The following is a 19,970-nucleotide window of genomic DNA, read 5'->3' as shown; positions in this document are numbered from 1 at the left end:
GATTCACGGCATCAAGTTTTTTTTTCACTTAAATGAATCAGTATTATTCCAAGCACTATATTTGAAGGAATGTGCAATGCACTCGGCTCATCTCTAATGCTTCATTATTCCCTGCTGATGTTTATCATTTACGATCATGCTGGGATAATGGCTAGATAACTGTGCAGCCGTACTGCAGAAACTATCACAAGGCAATAAATAGTATTATAAAAATACAGTAATATTTGAAAATGCATGACATTCACATATCAATGAACAGAATATACTTAAGTAATTAATGAACTTGAGATATGCTATTGGTTTTCCATGGTTTTCACAATTGCAGATATCATAACTTACAATAAAAGTGAGTTGACTTGACTTGATTTCCTGCATGAAAGAAAGAAAGAGCAGGATAAATCAAGTCATTATTCTTCTTTAGAAAAGATAAAACAAACAAGGCAATGCATCTTAATGGCTTTGATACTGTACTATAAATAACAAGAAAGTCAACAACCTACAGTAATATTTTATAATGAAAGCAACTTCTGGACTCATCCCATCCCCAGCTTAATCTGGGAGCTTCACTCAGGGCACTTATCTCTTCCAGCAGTGCTCTGCTGGGACCTCATCAATAGAATCAGCTTTGCAATCCATGCAATGGTGTAACATTGGTGCGCTTACCCATTATGCATGCCAGAACACAAAATGGTACAGCTGATACATTCAGTAACAAGTGAATTTTAATGACAATATCTCAACTTTTCAAAGGAAGCACTCTGGTTCTGAGAATTTTCATCTCATTACTGTGAATTTCAGTCCATCAGGATTTAATTATCATTGGAGATTGGAAGATTTTATTTTTCATTTTCTTCACCTCTCTACTTTGCCTTTCAGTTCCTTCTTTATCATTTCAAAATTATTGTTTACTTCTTGATTCAGTCATTTCATATTTGAATTCAGCCATAACCACAATCCCAGCCACTGTAGTTGATCAAACCACAAGAATTCTTCACAGTTCAACATGACAATCATGACATGAAATGGTTAGCAGCTATTACAGCTTCTTCTAAAATGCGATTTCCCAAAGCACATATACAACCGATTAAGTATATCTGAATCGCTTGTTATCCAGGAAATGTGACAACCAATTTGTTTAATCAGGCTTCCCAAGCATTCATGTACTCTATCTCAGGAATATAGTTTCAAGAATAAGTAAAGACGACAAGACAATGCTTTGTTTAGCATCTGAGAGCACAGGACTACTTCATAACTTCAGTCAGACATCAGCACGACATGGACACCAATCCACTTGGGGACTAATGTGGTCATTGTGGAACTTGAACTCATTGCCTAAGAAGCAAGGGGGCACCACATACCTCAACACATCGTTTTAAATACTGATTTTGACTATATAGTAGATACAATATTGTATACTTCTGAACCTTATTAGCTCGCTTTGGTCAACAGCAATGGCAATTCGCACATTATGTCATTTAGAATAAATACCATGCAGGAAAAACAATTTCAATCAAAATGGAAAAATGATGTGATCCTGAAAAAGATGATATTCCTGGTAAAACAAGGACTTAGCTCAATAGGTGCTGAAGGTAATTAACTCTTACATTTCTCACATATTCTTGCTGTGCCTGTTGTACATTAGCCAAATGTAGGATAGTTATTCAAGTCAGCTGCTACCTATCCCAGAGACCGCTTGTTCCAATCCCATCAGGGAGGAGGCTACGCAGCATCCACGCCAGGACCGTCATACTCAAAAACAGTTACTTCCCTGATGCACCATCAATAACTCACACTGAGACGTAGGCGAGATATCAGCTTTTATTGACTGGAAGAAGGAACCAGGAGTGAGTGTCTATCATACAAGGTCTTGGAGACTGAGGCCGAGCTTCAGGCCGCAGGTCTCCTTTATACAGGGGCCTGTGGGAGGAGCCACAGGAGCAGTCAGCAGGGGCGTGTCCCGACAGGCACATAGTTCACCACATTCCCCAAGCACTAAGGATGATTAACACCTCCACTCACTAACCCATCCTTCCACACCCCCATCATTTCATGTCAGTCACCTTACGCACAGACACTCCTAGACGTACTAGTTTTCTGGATATACAACAATTTATGTATATAAGCTATCTTATGTATTTATATTAATTGTGTGTTCATGTTGTTATTGTTTCCCTTATTTTATTGTGCTTGTTTTTTTGCACTGCATCCAATACCAAGTACCAATTACTTCATTCTCCTTTACACTTGTGTACTAGAAATGACATTAAACAATCTTGATTCAGTCTAGCGATGATTTCCTTTTGTGAGGATTATAACAACTTCATTATTTTTGTGGAATATTGCAAAGCTCATTATAGATGTTTTTCTCTCTGCAGTGGGTTTCTAATTAGCATAGGATGGCAGTGATCCCTATGGAATTGAATGCAGGTCAAAATATCAGGAAAGCTTGTTCACAAGTACATTCCTTAGGGGCCAGAATATTTGCTATGTACTGAGTTGCCTGCTATAAGAGCCAAATTATTTTTTCTGCTAACTTCCAGATAATAGAGACTATTCTAAATTATTCTCATAAACACCTAGTTCTTTTGGTTTTGGCCATTTATTAATTTAAATGTTAAATAGATCTGGACATATGGGTAAATAGGTTAATTGGTCACATGGGTATAATTGGATGTTGCTGTTTGTTGGGCTGGAAGGGTCTGTTACCACACTGCATCTCTAAAATAAAATTAAATAAATAGATAGATAGAGTGAAACAGCTTTGCTGGATTGCCAGGACAGAGCAATCTTTCTCTGCAGCAGGAATGAAAGTCCGTGCCTTTCTCAGAAACAAGACATTAGTGCTTGACACTGAACAAGGAAAGCCTGCAGATGCTGTAAATCCAAAATAAAGAGAGCAGAAGCAGCAAATACAGAACAGGTGATGCCAAATCTGTGCAAAGACAGTTAACATTTCATCAGAATGAGGAAAGAAGAAGTTGGGTTAAGCAGCAGTGAGATTAGTGAGAAGGAGTCTACAATGGGGATCATCACCCCAGTTATGCTGCATCAGAGATATTTTCCACACCCCTCCCCACCCACCCTGCAGCTTCAAATTCTCTTCTCTCCTCATTTCTGACAAAGAATCTTTGACTCCAAAATATCCTGGGGAGGGGGGTGAGAGCAGCCAGAAGTCATGGTACATATTGGCACCATTGACACAAGAAGAAAAAAGAGAGCAGGTCCTGAAAAAAGCATACAGGGAGGACCACAAAGGTAGTAAACTCTGGATTGCTGCCTGTGCCACGCAACAGTGAGGATAGCAATAGAATGAGGTGGCAGATAAACACATGGCTCAAGAATTGGAGTGGAAGCAGGGAGTCAGATTTCTGGATCACTGGGACCTCTTCTGGGGCAGGTGCCTATAAGATGGCATTTTAGAACTGCTGGTGCTTGACCCCACTCAAGAAAGGCTATCTTAGATTGGGTGTTGTGTAATACCCAGATCTTAAGAGGGAGCTTAACCTTAAGGAACCTTTAGGAGCAGTGATCGTAATATGATTGAATTCATACTGCAATTTGAGAGGGAGAAGCATAACTCACATGTATCAGTAACACAATGTAAAAAAGGGAATTACAGAGGCATGAGAGAGGAGCTTGCCCAAGTGGATTGATGGAGGATACAGGCAGGGATGACGGCAGAGCAGAGATGGCTGAAGTTTCTGGGAATAGTTCACATGGCACAAGATAGATATGTCCCACAGAAGTTGTTCTCAAATGGTGGGGGCGGGGGCAACCATGGCTGACAAAGGAAGTTAGAGACTGCATAAAAGCCAAGGAAAGGGCATATAAGGTAGCAAAAAGTGAGTGGGAAGTTGGATGATTGGGAAGCTTTCAAAATCCAACAAAAGGCAAATAAGAAAGCTATAAGAAGGGAAAAGAAGAAATATGAAGGTCAACTAGCTAATAACATGAAGCAGGATTTAAAATGTTTCTCCAATTTATATAAGGAGTAAAAGGGAAGTGAGAGGTGATATTGGACCACTGGAAAATGATGCTGTTGAGGTAGTAATGGGGGACAAAGAAATGGCAGATGAGTTTAATTGATACTTTGTATTTGTCTTCACTGTAGAAGACACTAGCATTGTACCAGAGGTCCATGAGTGTCAGGGTGCAGGAGTGAGTGTCATTGCTACTACAAAGGAAAAAGTGCAAGGCAAACTCAAAGGTCTTAAGATGGACAAGTCACCTGGACCAGATGGACTACATCTCAGAGTCTCAAGAAAGGTTGCTGAAGAGATAATGGATGCATTGGTCATGATCTTTCAAGAATCACTTGATTCTGGCATGGTCCTGGAGGACTGGAACATTGCAAAAGTCACTTCACTCTTTAAGAAGGAAGAGAGAGAGATATAAGAAAGGAAATTATAGGCCTATAGGCCAGTTAACCTAACCTCAGTGGTTGGGAAAATGTTGGAGTCTATGATTAAGGATGCAGTTTCGAAGTACTTTTAGACTAATGATAAAACAAGTCAAAGTCAGCATGGTTTCTCTCAAGGGAAATCTTGCCTGACAAATCTGGTAGAGTTCTTCGAGGAAGTAACAAGCAGGGTGAACAAAGGAGAGGCAGTGGATGGCATTTTAGAATGGGGAAATGTTAGTGATAGTCTCCTATTTGCCTCTTACACAATTTGCCTGACTTCAGCAACAGCTGCCTGCGGTTAGCTTTTGTCTTTAATTCTTTCATGGGCAGCAAAGTGAATAACAAAAAGGAGAAAAGATTTAAGTCATAGTGGTTGAATAACTCAATGTTTTGAAAACCATAAATTCAAAAACAAACGCTGAGGGCAACATGCTATTTGTCATTGTCCTCACTACTGGGAGAGATAATCCAAAGCCCTGGACCTAAGGTTTGAAACTCACTGAAATCCCATCATGACAACTGGGGAATTAAAATAACTGAATTCAAAAGATCAAAGAAAAGGTAATGTTGAAACCTTCAATAGTAGCAAAAAACTACAACTTTGATATCAATAATCCATCAGCTGCATTCACTCAAGATTCATGATTGTTTAGCACAACATTTATCAAAATAAATCTTACATGTTTTGGCCTTTCTGTAGTGACAGCAGTGAAGCCAACTCTTCAATGGCCTTTTAACAATCCTTTCAAATCTGGCTTGAAACACTGAAGGAAGCTCATTTATGTTTCTGACATAACTTGGCTCAGGGTGATGGTGAAAGTGGTCTTCTGGATAGTTTTAGGGTAGACCATACAATCAAATCTATTTCCAAAGGATGGGATATGAAATATCTTTTGCCAACAAAATGGTGGTGTTGATCTGATTCTGTCAGTTTCCTGCATGGGTTTTGGGGATACAATTATCCAGCATTTCAAATACCACAAAATCTAAACTTTTCATGGCTAGCATGATCTGTACAATGTGAAATTGTTTCTCGACAATAACTTGGAACTTGAGCTTCAACAATACATTGAAGTCAATTTAGTTTACAATCAAACACCTGTCATTCACTGGTTCATGTGGAGCTCAATCCTAAAAGACAAATTTGTGGGAACTTATTTATTCATTTAGTGATGCATTGTGGAGTTGGCCCTTCCAGCCTCGCCACCCCCAGCAACTCCACACCCCCAGTTAACCCCAACCTAATCACGAGACAATTTACAATGACCAATTAACCTACCCAGTGTGACTTTGGACTGTGGGAGGGAACGAGAGCACCCAGGGAAAACCCACACAATCCACGGGGAGGATGTACAGAGACTCTTCACGGAACAGAGCTGGAATTGAACTCTGGACTCCAGTGTGCCCTGAGCTGTAATAGTATATCCACATTCAGTTGCAAGTGTATTTGAGATTTGATATAAATTTGTTAGTTTAATTGTTTTAAACAGTTCTGCCCCATCATCAATATCAATTTCTTCCTATGATGCCTCCTGGTACAACCTGGAATTCTTCTGAATGCTGACAGGGTATGAAGCAGGTAGTAAAACATGAGTCATGTTCGAACTAATCTTCCACCTGTGGACTTGGAGCAGTACAAAGTAAAACGAATGCTTGCCTGTAAGTATCGTTTGCTGCTTCTCTTGGATCTTAAAGCTCATTGCAATTGTAAAGGAAAGATAACGCTGATAAGCAAAACAATGGAATAGAGGCAGTACGGAGAACAGATCTTAACTCAGGAAATCAAAAAGTACTTAGCTACTTGCATTAAGTGATGTTATTATCCTGATTCAAAACTGGTTGTGATTATACTTCTCTTCCCTTGATAATTCTGTATGCAAATCCTCTTATCCTCAAAACTTCCCTGTGTTTAACTGGTGGTTTGATGACTTTACAACCACTTGCAATCACATGGCCTCAAATAAAATGAAATAATTTACTACAAGATTTCTCTGATTTATTTTATTTGCACATACTGTTTATGTCAATTGAAATATATTTCAAAATTGGATTGATTTGAAACAACAATATTGGTGAAGATTTTCTTTTGAAAACTTCTTTACATTAAGTATCAAATTTGACACAGTCAACGGTTAAACAGACAGACCAACATACTTTATTGATCCTGACGGAAATTGGGTTTCATTACAGTCGCACCAACCAAGAATAGTGAAGAAATATAGCAATATAAAACCATCAATAATTAAATAATAAGTTAATCATGCCAAGTGGATATAAGTTCAGGACCAGCCTATTGGCTCAGGGTGTCTGACACTCCGAGGGAGGAGTTGTAAAGTTTGATGGCCACAGGCAGGAATGACTTCCTATGACGCTCAGTGTTACATCTCGGTAGAATGAGTCTCTGGCTGAATGTGCTCCTGTGCCTAACCAGTACATTATGGAGTGGATGGGAGTCATTGTCCAAGATGGCATGCAACTTGGACAGCATCCTCTTTTCAGACACCACCGTCAGAGTCCAGTTCCACCCCCACAACATCACTGGCCTTACAAATGAGTTTGTTGATTCTGTTGGTGTCTGCTACCCTCAGCCTGCTGCCCCAGCACACAACAGCAAACATGATAGCACTGGCCACCACAGACTCGTAAAACATCCTCAGCATCGTCTGGCAGATGTTAAAGGACCTCAGTCTCCTCAGGAAGTAGTGACAGCTCTGACCCTTCTTGTAGAGAACCTCAGTGTTCTTTGACCAATCCAGTTTATTGTCCATTCGTATCCCCAGGTATTTGTAATCCTCCACTATGTCCACACTGACCCCTTGGATGGAAACAGGGGTCACCGGTGCCTTAGCCCTCCTCAGGTCCACCACCAGCTCCTTAGCCATTTCACATTAAGCTGCAGATGATTCTGCTCACACCATGTGACAAAGTTTCCCACCGTTGCCCTGTACTCAGCCTCATCTCCCTTGCTGATGCATCCAATTATGGCAGAGTCATCAGAAAACTTCTGAAGATGGCAAGACTTTGTTCATTAAATGTTCATTTGTTCTGATTTTGTAATTAAGATAAAGAAAATTTTTGGGTTCAACTCCTGTCACTGCCTGTTAGGAGTTACATCTGCCCCCTGACCTCATGGGTTTCCTCCAAGTGCTCTGGTTTCCTCCCACAGTCCGAAGACATACTGATTGCTCGGTTAATTGGTCATTGTAAACTGTCATGTGATTAGACTTGAATTAAATTGGGGGATTGCTGGGTCAAAAGGCTGAAAGAGCCTACTCTCCGCTGTATCTCAATAAATAAAAATTAATTAATTCAAGAATGATGTTTCACAAATGAGTTTGGCAGGATAATCATTTCGAGCTGCTGCTCAACTGAATTCTTCAGAGCCAACATATTTATAATTCCTATCTATCAAGTATCTTGTTTGTAAGGTACTGGAAAGAACCAACTTAAGTTTGTATGATTAATGCTTGGATAGTTGTGAACATTTTGTAATCTTTAAGCTACCCAAATCTTTGAGTCTGTCTGTATAAACAAGAGTTCGTACAACCTTGAATCAGCAAACTCAGAAAGTGATAATGTTTGTTCTGCTACATAGCGGACCATCATGCTGAAAATAGTGATTGCCTCAGGTATGGGGGGGGGGGGGGGGGCTACTTCATAGGACCAAAAGAAGCTGCAGAAGGTTGTAAATCTAGTCAGCTCCATCTTGGGTACTAGCCTACAAAGTATCCAGGACATCTTTAGGAAGCGGTGTCTCAGAAAGGCAGCATCCATTATTAATGAACTCCAACACCCAGGGCATGCCTTTTTCTCACTGTTACAATCAGGTAGGAGGTACAGAACCTGAAGGCACACACTCAGCGATTCAGGAACAACTTCTTCCTCTCTGCCGTCCGATCCCTAAATGGACATTGAACCCTTTGACACTAGCTCACTTTTTAAATATACAGTATTTCTGATTTTTGCATGTTTTTTAATCTATTCAATATATGTATACTGTAATTGATTTACTTATTTAATTATTATTATTTTATTTTATTTATTTTTCCTTTCTATATTGTGTATTATATTGAACTGCTGCTGCTAAGTTAACAAATTTCACATCACATGCCCGTGATTCTGAGCTTTACAAACAAAATTGCCATTTTATTTTTAAATATTTTGCCTCTTTATAGAATTAGCTATCAACAGATTTGCGGCATTTTGAAAAGGAGTTTGTAGCATGAATACACGTCAAGGTCACCACTGTAGGGGGATAAAATAGGAAACCTTATATCTGTCAACTTCCGCTAGGTGCAAGTGTTCCTGGAAACCACATTGAAATTTCCCCATTCACCCACTGCTTCTTTGACAAAAGACCCACTCCTGAGCAAAATGAAAAAAGACTAATTCCTGAGTAAAATGGGGCTTCTGTTCACTTTCAGAAAAGAGCAGACGACCAGGAAACACGCTAGGAAAATTTCCACTAATTATATTTTCCAATGAATTTCTGTAAGTCAGCCAGTTATGAGTGAAAGCTGTGTGTATATTTCCACAAAGTAGCCCCCTTGGAGAATTCTATACAGTGCTGTGGATTTGTTATGAAAAAACTACCTACATTTTTGGAATAAAGTGCTCTGAGAACTTGGTGACATTGTGAAAGGACACTTTCTTATATAAAGCCACGAAGAGGGCTTATGAACCATGCTGTGGATCAGAGGTACCATCACCCCTATTCAATTGTAGATAATATACTTCAGCAAAAACAAGAGTCTAGTCTGTCACCTCTAACATGTGCTTTGGACAAGCAAATTAGAATTTGACAGCCTTTCCAGATGATGGATATTATCCTACATTTAAAACCGTATTCCTGACCTAGAGTCAGCGAGCTGCAAATCATTGTGACTGAAAAACCCTCCAGCTTCACAAATGTTTGATTCAGTAGAGCTGTGTTGGTTGGCAATGGCTACAGCATTTCCTGATGAGCTATTATAGATGGCAGGGGAGACCTAAAAATGAGAGAGGGCAAAGAGCGTCATTTTGATTGAGACATAGATGACATTCGGATTTTTTTCATTTTGTATGAACTCATCTTTTAGCTGACATCCTCAGCAAGTATCGTAGCTGAAGTTAAATGCTAATTCCACTTGGAGATGGAGGAAAATGAGAACTGGGGTGGATATTACCTGTAGCCTCGAGACAGTCATTCTATTATTTATCTCTCTCTGGACTTGATAAAGCTACATACCAGCTGCTACCATAGCAGAGTGAGCCGACTGTTCCCAAGATAGTATTAATGGCGCTGTGGCTGCTTGCAAGGAAAATGATGGCAGTGTTTTCAACTTCTGTGTGCCTTGAAGTGAGAAAGAACATGTCTATATCTGAAGCGATGTGTGCACCATGGTGTCATCACTCATTCTCTTTTGGTGCTACATGTATGAACAATAAGCGCATCTAATTGTTCAAGCAGTGTTATTAAAACTCTTCTTCAATCCATATTTATATCTGCTCCCAAAAGCTGCTCAATTCCCCAACCACCGCAACAAGTACCCCATTAATAATTCTTGCTTAGAATATGATCGTCACTGGCGAGGAGGGCATTTAATGGAGGGTGGTGGCGAGCCAATATTTTCAGAACACGGTGTTGTGTTTGTTCAGGAAGCTCAGAGATGTTGAATAATTGATGAAGGTGCAATATAGCCCCAAATCAGAGTGGTGTGCCATTTAGGAATTTGAACATGGTCATGTTACCAAGATTCTGCTGCTTCCAACTTTTTCCCTTTCCAATCCTCCCTGTATGGTACATTTGTAGATGCAGTTGTTTACTTTTGTAAACTTACAGTGTAGTGTAGGCCTCCATTCGTCTTGATAGACCATGGATTTGTACCTTGGCCTGGCCAAGGTTTTTTTTTATGGAAGACTGGCAGTTGCCCAAGCTGCAAGTCTCCCCTCTCCACGCCACCAATGTTGTCCAAGGGAAGGGCATTAAGACCCATACAGCTTGGCACCAGTGTCGTCGCAGAGCAATGTGTGGTTAAGTGCTTGCTCAAGGACACACACGCAGCCTCAGCCAAGGCTCGAACTAGTGACCTTCCGATAACTAGATATGTAGATTCCTCAGTAGTTACATTTTTAGCACATCTTTTCACAGTCAGTATCAGCTTAACAGTTGGAAGCAACTATTCAAGAATTGCATGGACAGGCATTTAATTTCTTTTAACATAACATAAATAGATCACCAGCAGTGAAGAGTGTGGAGAGTGATTCCAAGTACTGAGCAGCTGCTGATCAGAGGACTCTGATCTATGGGTTGTTCCCAGGGACATACACACAGACAGGCATTAAATGCCCTTTGGTCTGGCCGAAACTTAGTGTTCTCCCAACACATCCAGATGTCTGGATGCACATTTTTGGTTACAGGAGTACATGTTAAGAAACACACTGAGGATTGGTGCAAACACTTCGTGGGCTTGGTGGGAAAGAACCACAGGGTTCTTTCACGACTGAATTGAGCAGCAGGACTGGGTGAAGAAGCCCATTTGTTGTTGTTATAGTGTGCCACCTAAGAGGTAACAGTGCTAGAGATTTTAAGAAATATAATAGAACATTACTTAACGCATTGTCAATGAATGCAAGAATGAAAAGGCATTGCACGGTTTATTCTTGTAACTTTTTTATTTCAAACAATTTATTTTGGTTTAAAAATTTGTTGTGAAATAGCATCTTACACATAGCAGAACTGAAGCTTCAAATGAAAACTGACAATTAAGATCAGGAAACACGAGGAAATCTGCAGATGCTGGAAATTCAAACAGCAACACACACAAGATTAAAATCAGGATTCACAAGACTAATGTTGGAAATGGAATCAATTTATTATTGCCCTATGAACTATGAAAATCTTTTGTTTGCATGCTATCAGACAGTTTGGCTTTTGTATAAGCAAGAATAAGATCTTTATGGGACCAGGAACCATTGAAAGCAGCAAGTTTCTTTGTGAGTGAGTTTCACTTGGGTCAACAAAAAGTGGTGAGGTTTAAACAGAGTGGCCACCGAGGGAGCAGCCACTGTTGGTGTGAAACAGAGTTCGACTGGGGAGCAGAGGCTCTGCCACAAGAGGCTTTGAGTAGAAGCGGTGGAGCTCAAGGGCCTGGGAAGCCATTTTAGATTGGCCATTTGATGAGTTGGCCAGTGTAGGAGTCTGTAGCTTTGGTTTAAGAGGCTTTGTCAAGGAGGCATAGGAAAGTAGAGGGGAAGGCTTTTTTTTAGTATAGTCATTAATCAGACTAAAATGAAGTGAGGATGCAGGATCAAGCAATATAGTATACCTGCATAATGTGGAAGCTGGTGGACTTCATTGTGGTTCCTGGTAACCACAAGAATTGTTTGAGGAACTTCAGCTCAAAGGTGATGACCTGGAATCTGAGCTGCAAAACCTGTGATGCATCAGGGAGTGAGACAGCTACCTGGACACTGTTTTTCAGGAGGCAGTGACTACTTCAGATTCTGTCTGTGGCCAGCGATAAGTGGGTGTGACTGAAAGTGAAAGGTAGAACTGGAGGAGCCTCGGACCTTACGCTTGCCCTACAGAGCTTGTGATTGTTGCTCCTTACGAGGATCAGACTGAGGCTGTCAGAAGGTGAGCAATGGAACTCTGGCACCATGGTCCAGAGAACCATTCTGGAAAGAAGTTGGGGGGGGCAATGTAGGTGTAATTGGGATAGTATAATCAGAGGAATAGACACAATATTCTGATTGTTAAGGATTGAGAGTCCCAAGGCTCTGCTGTCTGCTTAGTATCCTGCTTCAGGACATCTCATCTGATCTACAGGGGAACATGGAGTGAGAGGGGAAATTGCAGTTGTGGTAAATATGGGTCCCAATGATGTAGGTAGAATGAGGACAGATGTTTTGCTGAGGGAACGGAAGTAACTAGGGACTAAATTAAAAATCAGAACCAAAAAGATAATAATCTTTGGATTGCTAGCTGAACCATATGCAAATTTGCACAGGGTAAAAGAGATCAGAGTGGCTCAAAGATTAGTATGGGACAAATGGACTTGAATTTGTGGGACATTGGCACCAGTATTGGGGAAGGAGGGAGGGGCTCCATCTGAACCATGCTGGGACTAAGATCCTGACAAAAAGCTTAACTAGGCCTATGACTAGAGAGTTTAAACTAAATTGTACATGTTGGGGGATGGGGTGGAGGGGTTTTAATAGCTTGGAAAAGAATGGATAAAGTAAAAGGGAAGGAGAGTGCCCGAGATCAAATAAAGATTTAGAAAGGAATAATAATTTAAATTCAGGCAACAGATGCAATATTGAGAAGTGTGGTGCCGAATACAGGACTGAAGGTATGTTTGAATGCACACAGTGTACAACATAAGGTAGATGATCTTGAAGAGCAGTTAGAAATTGTCAGGTACGATGTGGTGGGCATCACTGAGCCAATGTTCATAGAAGATCGTAGTTCGGTGCTTAAAACCCATTGATAAACATTGTATTGAAAGAACAGGTAGGTAGGCAGAGGGGTTGGAGGCGGAGGCTAAGCAGGTGCCCAAGGGTGTCCTGCCCTGCAGGCTAGCGCAGGAAAGCACTGTCTTCCACGTCCTTAGGTGGAGACTTATCTCCACCCCACCACCCTGGCAGTAAGCAAATGTTTACTTCAGATATATATAGAGAGTAGAGAAAGAGATATATAAAGAGTAGGAGAGGGGCAAGAGTGGTCATCAGATCACTGGAAAAGACTCTGGAGATGTAGTAATGTGGGACAAAAGAAATGGCAGACAAGCTAAGTATGTTGCATCTTTTTTCACTGTGGAAGGCACCAACAGTATCCAGAAATTTGAGGGATTTGGGGGCAAAAATGCACATGAACATATACATTTGAAGGAAACATTGCATATATAGTTATTAACCAATAATATGATTACACATAATGGGACTATTGCACACACTCCTGAAACAAACTGTTCCTATTTTACACTTGCCATAACATGATTAGCAATCAAAAGTGGGAGAAAGCCTTACATTTCCTGTCAGGAAACAAGAAACAAAGCTGTAGGAATAAATATGTTTAAACCAATAGGTCAAGAGCTTGTGAAGAAGATCAATTATTTGGTAGTGTGCTGATCGTGAAGATAGTCGGATGATACTGAATGATTTTGATCACTTGGCAGAATTGGCAAAAGAATGACAAAAGGAATTTAATCTTGCCAAGCTCAAGGTGATCCATTTTGAAAGAACTAATAAGGTTAGAATGTATACAATGAATGGTAGAGTCCAAATTCAGGAGTCCCTGAAGGTGTCAGGTACATAAGGTAACACGGGGGTAAACAAGATACAAGGCTTCATTATCTGGGAACAGAATGTAAGAGCAGGAAAGTTATGTGGCAAGTTTATAGAACAATTGTTGTTAAGTCCCATCGAGTTATCCTCAACTCATGGTAACCCTGTAGATTGTTGCCCTAAATGAGTTTTGAACCTCACAAAGGCAGTTCATTGTACGTTTGTAGGTAACATTGCATTCATAGCTGTCCTTACTGTATCCATCCATCTGATTAGTGGCCAAGCATGATCTCCTTTTCCAGGGAGCTGTTTCTTCACATGATGTGCCCAAAGTATGATAGGTAACATCTTGTTATTTGAGCCTCCAGACACACAAGACTTTGTTTGATCTCATTGAGGCCCGATTCATTTGTTCTGTGAGAGTTTCATGGGATGCGTAGTATTTTTCTCCAGCATCACAGTTCAAAGGCATTGATATGTTTCCTATCCTTCTTTACCATCCAACTTTCACATCCATATAACATCATTGAGAACACCATCGACTGCACAAGTTGAATCTTTGTAATAGAGATGGATTCCTGTTCTCGAGCACCTTCTCTAAATTCTTCATGGTTGCTTGGCCAAGGGTGCTTCTTCACTGGATTTCTTGAGTGCTTAATGCTTCAGTGTTTATCATGGATCCAAGGTAAATCGTGTTGTGTTCTGTGTTTTACCAAGTTGTGGCTTACTCAGAGTACGCCAGATATGGTGATCAGACCTGAAGGCTTCTCGATACATAAGATAGACAAACTGCTGATTTGGAAAAGGCAAAAGGTAGAAGTGTATGTTTCATGATAAACTCTGTGGCATTCTGATGTGGTGGTTTTGTCATACTTGTGTACCTCTGACCTTGAACACCTAATGGTCAAATATCAACCGTTCTATTTACCAAGATAGTTATCCTTCATGATCTGACCGCAGTGTATATTCTACAAGTGTCCAACTATAATCAAGCATTTGAGATCCTACCTGATGCCATCACCAAACAAGAAACAGTTCACCCCAATGCATTGTTTGAAGAAACCCTTACCCAATTACCATCAGCATACAATCTGTTGCACTAGAGATCCCAACACACTTAGACCACTGGTATACTAAATAAGGAATGTCTGTCATTTCATACCCAGACCATATTTTGGGTAATCTGATCACTTAGCTGTCTTTTTCCTATCTGCATACAGGCAGAGGCTGAGCAGCAGGGTTCCAGAGATTAGGACAACAAAGAGGCAGTTACTGGAGGCAGAGGAGCAGCTACGGGATTGTTTCATTTCACATTGTTGGACTGGGCCATGTTCAAAGACTGTGGACCTAAATAAATACACCATGATTATCACAGACTTTATAAAAGCAGTCACATATGGGTGTGTCCCCACAAAATCATTCAGAGTCTTCGCCAACCAGAAGCCCTGTCTGAACCATGAGATCCACAAAGTGGTGAGGGCCAGACCACAGGCATTGAAGTTTAGTGACCAAGTTCTGAGAGGACCAGGTACAGTCTCCAGAAAGCCATCACACAGGTATAGTGCCTAATCCGGACTAAACTTAAATCAATGAAGGATGCTCAACAGCTGTGGCAGGGCTGAATTGCTTCTCATCTTAAAAAGTGAAATCAAGCAATGCTGGTGACACCAGGGTTTCAAGTCCAGACTAATTCAATGCCTTCCATGCTTGCCTTGACTGTCAAAACAAGGAGGATCTATCAAGAACTATCAGAGTTCCTGATGGCCCTATGATGTCAGTCTCTGAGGCTGACATGGGAGCATCCTTCAAGTAGGTGAACTCACGGAGAACATCCAGACCAGATGAGGTACCAGGATGACTACTAAAGGCCTGTGCCGATCAACTGGCTGGAGCGTTCATTGAAATCTTTGACCTCTCACTTCAACATTCTGAGGTACCCACCTGCTTCAATTATACCAGTGCCTCAATGACTATTACCCAGCAAAACTTAAATCCACGGTGGCAAAGACTTTGAGAGAGGTTGGTGATGATCAACTCCTGCCTGTGAAGCAACTTGCATCCACTCCAATTTGCCTATCGGCATAGCAGATGCCATTTCATTGGCTTTTCATTCAACTTTGGAACATCAGGACTGCAAAGATGCATACATCTTTATTGACTACAGCTTGACATTTCAATACTATCATCCCCTGATGATAGTATTGAAATGTAAATGAAACTAATCAATAAGCTTCAAGACTTTGCCTCATTACCTCCTTATGGAACTGGACCCTGGATTTACTCACTTGGAGATCCCAGTTTATTCAGATTGGCAACAACATGTCCTTCATAACGTCCATCAACACAGGTGCACAAGGCTCTGCCCTTAGTCTACTACTCTGATACTTTACACTTGTGATTCTGTAGCTAAGTACAACTCTAATGCATTTTTTAAGTGTGCTAATAACACCACTGTCATAGGCTAAATCAGTGATGGTGAAGAATAAGCATACAGGAGGGAGATTAAAAATCTGGCTGAGCCATCCCACAACAACAATCTCTTACTCAGTGTCAGCAAAACCAAGAAGCTGATTATTGACTTCAGGAGGAGAAAGCTGGAGGTCCATGAGCCAGTCCTCATGGGGACATCAGAGGTGCAGAGAGTCAGCAACTTTAAATTCCTCAGTGCTATCATTTCAGAGGACCTGTCCTTGGCCCAGCACACAAGTGCAATTGAAAAGAAAGCATGGCAGCATCTCTACTTTCTAAGAAGATTGCAAAGATTCAGTATGACATTTAAAATTTGACAAACTTCTGAAGATGTGTGGTGAAGAGTATACCGACTTGCTGCCTCACCGCATAATATGGAAACACCAATGCACTTGAATGGAAAATCCCACAAAATGCAGTGGATACGGCCCAGTCCACCACAGGTAAAGCCCTCCCCACCACCAAGCACATCTACACAGAGCACCGTCACAGGAAAGCAGCATCCTTCATCAGCAACCCCACTACCCAGATCATGCTCCTTTCTCACTGCTGTCATCAGGAAGGAGGTACAGGAGACTCAGGACACATAGCACCAAGCTCAGGAACAGCTATTCCCCTCAACTGTCAGGCTCTTCAACCAACAGGGAAAATTCCACTTGCCCCATCACTGAACTGTTCCCACAACCTATGGACTCACTTTGAATGTGAATCTCACATTCTCGATATTTATTGCTTATTTACTTAGTCATTTATTATTTTTTTCTTTCTCAGACAGACAAACATACTTTATTGATCCCGAGGGAAATTGGGTTTCATTACAGCCGCACCAACCGAGAATAGGGAAGAAATATAGCAATATAAAACCCATAAATAATTAAATAATTATTTATTTCTCATTGTATTTGTACAGTTTGTTTTCTTTTGCACATTGGTTGTCTTCCCCATGGTGCAGTCTTTCATTGATTCTATTATGGTTATTGGGTATGCCTGCAAGAAAATGAATCCCAGGGTGATATATGGTGACAATGGTACTTTCATTATAAATTTACTTTGAGCTTGAACTTTTGAACAATGAATTTCTAATACAGTAGTACTCAGACCATAACACTACAGTTTTTCTTTTCATAATGCCTATTTTCTATTAAACTCCCACATTGTTTTAGCAAGACAATTTGCAATGATATACCTAAAGGCAAGGTTTGATTTCCATATCTCTGGTGTCACAATTAATACCGCAATGCAGCCCAAGGTCTTTCCAACTGAAGGATTTGCTAATTGTCCTGCAGCAGAATCAAACTTCAGGCAACTTTCTAAATCATGAGAGTTTGTTTTTACCTGCTCTTTTGAAAGCACACAGCTTTGTTGCCAAGGTGAATACCTACCCTTTACTGCAAAGGCCCAGGAGAATGAACAGGAATGGGATGACCTGGGATTTTGAAGGAATACTAACTTAAGATAGCAGTCAACATAAAAATATAGATGAAATCAGTGGATATTAAAAAATACATTATTTCAAATGTAATCATTAACATTTTTCTAGCTTTAACTGAAGAGCTAACTTTGATAAATTTGATTTGTACTTTTGCAGAATACAATTTACAGTGAACTGCTGAAAGGTAGAAGAATTCATTCAAGCTGAATCATTTACAGCAATCAGAATGGGGTACCTGTCATTTCAATAATCATTGCTGGATCAGAACTCAGAGCACAGGGTAAAACAGTAAATTCATTAAAGGCACTACAATACCTATTCATTCAGTCACTACAAATACTACACAGTTCAGTCTAGCCTAATTTCTTCCAAGTAGTCTATCTTCAATTTCTTTGCCCTGCTCATTTTTGTAGAAATAACCCAGAAAGTTCAATTTCCTTTCTCAAGTCTGATGTTATTCACAGTGCCAAGTTACAACTGCCCCCACTGCCTCTCCTGGTATTCTTCACATCTGAGCCTTGACAAAGAGAGCTCTAACTTCCTCCTTTATACTTTCCCAAAACTAATGGAAGTGAAGGACAAATAGCACCATGAGTAACACTACAGGATTCTGGAAATTGTTCTGTCCAGTACTAAAATTATATGAGGCCAGACCTGGCATTTCCCTCCTGCTGGTCAACACCAAGGCCGATGTACCCATCTTTGCTGGGAAATGAAGAGGCACATTAACATGCACATAATTCCCTGAGTGGCCATGTGGATTCTTTTGCTTAGGGGACATAATAGACATGATCTAAACTGTTTCACCATAAGATACAGGAGCAAAATCAGCTACTTGGCCCATTGAATTTGCTCTGCTTTGACAACTCCAGAATGCAGAGACCAGCATCAACCTCAAAAAAGCTTTTTCCACTATCAGTCAGATAGACTGTGGAGCACCCTTCTCAGATTTAGCTGCCTGCAGAAATATGCCTTCCATTGCATATCAGCAATAACAAGGCATGCAAGTTGTGACCTTAACCAATAGGTCTACAACTGATCCAACCTCGGTGGAGATGGATACCAAGCAAAGAATTATTATTCATCAATCTCAAAGTGTACTTCATCACGAACAAGCTAGACTGGAGCACATCTGCACAATAAATGGAAAACCAGTCAAACATACCCCATCCACAGAGAATCAGTAACATCCCAAATTCAGTCATCAAACTGTTGAACACAGACAATGCTTTTATTTACATTTGTGGAGCCCAAAATGCAAGCCATTATCAACATGTTTACTGAAGAGTACCAGAGATCACCCACTAAGCAAAGGTTCTATACCTGAGCCTCCTATACAATACTACACCACCTCCCAGAAATAAAGCCCCACAATGACAACCTGGAAAATGTAAATCACATCCCTCTTCTCAGGAGTTGACTCTCAAAGGCTGACAGCAAAGACAAAATTGACCATCACCTTTTCTGTTCCGGCACAGTTATGAGCTGACAAGCAGAAGAGAGAGATCACGATGTCAAACCTGACACAAAGCTCTCAATCCAGTAGGTACTAGTGATGTAAACGTTTCTGATTCCTGACTACCTACAGCAACCATTTCAAGTCACAGGAAAGATAGAGCTGGCTCTCCGAGATCCACCCAAATTCGCTGGCAGGATAAGAAACCAACTACCTGTGATTCTATAGATCTGAATCAAAATTCTTACTCAACTCAATTTGCCCTGAATGCCATACAATTGAATTACCAACACCAAACTCCTGAAACACTTCTCTGCTCTCTGTCAAGACAAGGGATTATCAAGTGAACACAGGGGAGTATGTTCTCAAAGCTTCCTGGTTCTTAGGAAGCACTGACCTATAGCTAAAGCAGCAACTTTCAGGATGGTATTAGAGCCCAGAGTTTCTTCTGGTAGGAACACTCAGAAGCTCAGAACAAATGGCAGAAGTGAGTACCTCTCACATTACCTACCATCCACCCACCCCATTAAGCACGACCTCTCCCACTTCAGCTGTGGCACAACCTTCAGATCAATCATTAAACACTTTCAAACTGTGATGGTAAGGGATCCTCAACCCTGGGGGAAATATCTGAGGAGGGAAGCATGTTTTCTTGCCCATTAGCTTGTGTGTACATACCGTATGTGCAAGTCTACGCACATGCTATGTGTGCAGAACTTTAAGCATGAAAATTAACTCAATCTTTAAAGATAATTCTCACTCTGAGCTGTCAGCATCAGGTGGGGAACTGTCTTTTGGGTCTGAAACCTCAACAGGATTAACATTCATTACAGGCATTCCCAACTACCAAGCAAGGAAATTCAAGAGCAGTGTTGTCAAAGACAAAAAGAGGTCAGAAAATCATAAAACTTCAACAGAATTAATTTTCAGAGGACTATGGA

The 19,970-nt window shown here is 40.7% G+C and overlaps 1 protein-coding gene across 5 annotated transcripts in view; it reads right to left on the bottom strand.

Annotated features, from left to right (window-relative positions):
* The window catches only part of LOC132383951 (alpha-(1,6)-fucosyltransferase), an 825,511-nt gene that overhangs the window by 567,253 nt on the left and 238,288 nt on the right, over positions 1-19,970 (bottom strand). The window contains exon 4 of one of the 5 annotated variants that reach the window (XM_059955175.1): positions 340-369. The exons of the other annotated variants lie outside the window; for them this stretch is intronic. The gene's annotated coding sequence lies outside the window, so the exon portion shown is untranslated. The remainder of the gene's footprint in view (positions 1-339; positions 370-19,970) is intronic. 5 annotated transcript variants of the gene reach the window in all.

Source organism: Hypanus sabinus, chromosome 2 (genome assembly GCF_030144855.1).
Source record: "Hypanus sabinus isolate sHypSab1 chromosome 2, sHypSab1.hap1, whole genome shotgun sequence".
Classification (NCBI taxonomy): Eukaryota; Metazoa; Chordata; class Chondrichthyes; order Myliobatiformes; family Dasyatidae; genus Hypanus; species Hypanus sabinus.
This window is presented reverse-complemented; position numbering and strand designations above follow the sequence as displayed.